The sequence below is a fragment of the Fulmarus glacialis genome, unplaced genomic scaffold (assembly GCF_000690835.1).
Source record: "Fulmarus glacialis isolate BGI_N327 unplaced genomic scaffold, ASM69083v1 scaffold31559, whole genome shotgun sequence".
Lineage (NCBI taxonomy): Eukaryota > Metazoa > Chordata > Aves > Procellariiformes > Procellariidae > Fulmarus > Fulmarus glacialis.
The window spans coordinates 931-4,741 of NW_009231899.1; positions in this window are offsets into that span (position 1 = coordinate 931).

Genomic DNA, 3,811 nt, shown 5'->3' on the forward strand with positions numbered 1-3,811 from the left:
CGTGCGGGGACAGCGGTGCTTGGGGACAGCGAGCTGCTGATGCCCAAAGTTTTCTCCAGGGATTACAGCATCTGCTAAAGCAGGTACTAAAAGTAGGAGAAAGGATCCTGGTACTGGTTTCAGCCTGCAGGGAAGGCTCTCAAAGACACCTAAAGCTTAGGGTAAGAGGGGTGGAAGGGAGATGCTGGCATTGCCAAGGGACAGGGAGGCTGCCAGAGCCCAGGGGAGGGGAGGTAAGCTTTAAAAGAGACAAGAAAGCCTGGAGAACCCTTGAAGCCAAAGAAGGGTTGAGAAGGTACAGAAACCGAGCCAGGGAAATGGTGTGGCAGGTTATTATCTTTATCGATGTCTGTGTGCTTTCCCAATTCAAAGAAAAACAGGATTCCAGGTTGTGGTCTCACGGGTGCTACAAGAAGAACTAAATCCACGTCAGCGCCGAGGGCAATGTCCCCTTCTCCCAGCGGCAGGAAAAGCGGCATGATTTCAGCTTGGCCGGGAGCAGGGCACAGGGCGAGCACCCGGGGCTCGTCCTGGCACAGGGGACAAGGAGGTGTCACCAGGCTGGCCGGACCCTGCCCCTGCGAACCGTGTTCGCATCAGCAGAAACCAGCACGAGTTACCCACGAGGTCAAGAGAAACCCAGCTGCGGTACTGATGGGTGTTAATGGGAGGGGTAAGTCCGATGTTCTGTATTGCTCCTCAGCCTGAGCTTCCCAGGGGAAATGGTTTCCTTATCCCGGGGATGTCTTGGCATCTCAAGCTTTTTATTGATCCAAAATGAGGGTAAAAGATCTGTAGAATATTGAAGTTCAAACAAATAAAGTGATGATGCCAAAAATGTTGCATTTTCATGTCAAGCTGTAAGACACTAGGATTATAAATTTTGGTCTGAAAAAGAGCAGCAGTGGTTGAAATATTGTGACCATTTACAAATTTTCTAGAGAACTAGTTGAGAAATCCAGCAAAACTCATTCTTTCCAGTGGAAAGCCTTCACATTTCACTGGATCTGCATTTTCAAAGAAAAACAGATTTTATCAAAAATTTCCAACTAGCTGTTCTGCTAACTCATGTGGAAATTACCTTCTCTGCAACTAACTTGAATTAGAGGACCTTTTTTTTTTTCCTTTTTCCCTTTCTCTCCATGGAGATGAGAGCCAGAGCTTCATCTGCTTCAAGAGCTGAAGAATTTCCTGGTCGCTGGCTGGCAGATATCGCTCCTCGAGCTGCCCCTGCCCGGCAGAGCGGGGAGAGCGCTCCTCATCCTCTGCATTTAGACGGAGCACAGGTTAGCCTAAATCTCCCCGACTCTGCTCCAAGATAACGCAAGACAACATGCTTTAGGCTGTTGCAAGGCGTGAAACCATTATAGCAGTGAACGCTGTTTTCCTCCCAGCAGCTTCTGCCCCGGGTTTCGCCCAACAGAAGAGCTCAGGTAAGTCCACTTCAGTGCGCAGACAGCAGCAGAACGGCTGCTGAAGGTATTGTTTCTTTTATTTTTTTGCTGATATTGCTGCAATATGCATTCCCAAATGTGGTTGGTCTCATAGACCGCTGTCCTCTTACCGTAGCCTGGCTCCCCGTGGCAGGGTGCCTTTTATGTGCTCCTAGCTAACGTGGCATTTGCTCTGCGGCTTTGGGATGGGGCAGGAGGCTGGTGGCAGTGGCTCGTCCCCATGTGTCACCTCTGGGACATCAGCCCGTGTGTCCCTCCCATTCGTAGGGCTGTGCCACCGCTGCTTTCCATTATCACTCCCTGCCACAGCCTCTTCTTCGTGACTCAACAAAACTCCCCTGGCAGCTATTTCCAGCCCAGTTAGTGAGGTCGGGCGTGTTATTCATGACACTTTCTTCCTCTCTGGTGGGGCTCTGGCCAGGCTGGGACCTGCCACCAGCTCTCCAGCACGCAGACCTTCAGCCAGAGGAGACTCTGGCAGGGAGCAGATGGGGAACGCAGCTCCCAGCGTCTCCCCTGCCCTGCAACGCCCTGTACTTCTGCAGCATCGCTTGCCCGGGCTGTCCTGGGCTGCTGGGGGGGGAGTGCAGATGCCGACACATGTTCTGCAGCTGGATCCCCCCAGCCCAGCTGTGCCGGGGCCCTGGGGACAGGGCGTGCTGCAGAGCCTGCTCTGGGCTGCCTTGCTGTGTGCTGCCTGCAATGGGACACTGCCACGGCTGCAGGCAGCCCTGGTCACAGCAGCTCATGAAGTGTCACCAGGTGCTCTGTTTCCTTACAGCTTGAACCCACAAGCAGGCGCAGACCCACAGTTCCTGGTCCCAGCTTTGGGACTTCTCTAGGCAGACGTGTGGGAGCAGCCTCGTGCCGAGGCGGGGGGAAGCCGTGGGGCCAGGTGAAGCTGGAAGGCAGCACCGTGCCTAAGCGGCTCTGGAGGAGATCAGCTGGCAGGAACAAATCCTTGCAGGTCCCTGTCACCCCCAGCCCGCTTCTCAGTATCCTGTGGTGAGGTCACTGACTCCACCGCTACATCGGAAAGAGGAAGGAGAACCGTTTTGCTAAAGGAAAGCAGCCCTCTGCAGCAGGACAGTCACCTAGCACCCAGGGTGGCCCTCACCAGCATCCCCAGCCTCCGGAGGGGACGGGATGCTCCCAGGCGCCCGCCTGCAGCAGGGATCCCGTCCACAACCTCTGGGACGTGGCGGGAGCTGGCCGGGAAGTACGACCTGCCTCCTCGCCAAGACGTCGGTGCCACATGACAGCGTGCCACCGCCGCCTGCGTCACCACGACCCGGCGCTGTCGCAGCCTCCCAGGCAAAAGGATGTGGCTCCTCACGCGGTCAGTCGGTAGGTGAGCGTGGGGTGGGGGAGCGCCGAGATTGCTAGGGGCTTGAGAGGACACGGGGCACGTTGACAGCAGGGGAACCCCTGGAAGGTCCTCGTACAAAACTGCCTCTCCTGAGCTGGAAGCCACAAGCCGTTGCAAGCTGGGATAGTGCGTGGGGAGGGGTCCCTGTGTGCTTACACAGGTCGCAAACCATTCATGGGCGTTTGCTTTGGCCCCTGCCCAAGTCCCGATAGTGGGACACGTGAACCTTTGGCCATCCAGGACAACTATTTGATGTTCCTCCAGTAATTAGCTTAACCCCAGGAACAAGCTCTGCGTGCAGGCAAGCCCTGACCCAGCAGCAGGTCTTCTCCTTGCCCTCCTGTGAACTCCTCCTTGAGCTTTCCCCTCCTGGCTGTGTCCCCAGGGCAGCCAACACCGGGCAGGCAGGCAGTCAGGGGGTGACATTTTCCAATGTCCCTCCCGGCTCAGCGCCCGCAGACGAATCCCCAGCAGCACGGCTGCACTTTCTCCCCATGGCGGTTCTCCGGCACGGGCAGGCTGGGGAAGGGAAGCCTTTCTCCTGGGCTGGGAATCCCCTCCTGCCCTCCTCCTTCCCCAAGAGAGATCCTGACACGGAAGGGGAAGGGGTATTTTTAGCACTTACCCTACGGTTGTTTCAAGGATTGAGCTAAGAAGAGGAATTGACATCAAATGAAGGATTGCTTTTGCTTTAAAAGGAAGCCTTTTTTTTTTTTCCCCCCTACTACTCAGTCATTGCAAAACTTTTCTGTGAAGACGGATTGGTAAAAATCACCTTTTGTAGGAGGCAGCAGGCTCGAGCAGGAGATTGGCGTCAGAAGTCGCTGGACACTGTTCCCTATGCGGGCACTGGCTTCTCGTGCCCTTGCCCCCGGTGACCTTGCATCCCAAAAGAAGGGGACGGGGTGGTACTAAGCCCCTCTGCCCCAGCGCTGATCACGGCTCTCAGCACCTGCAAAGCTACGAGATGCCTCCACCTGCCAGACCA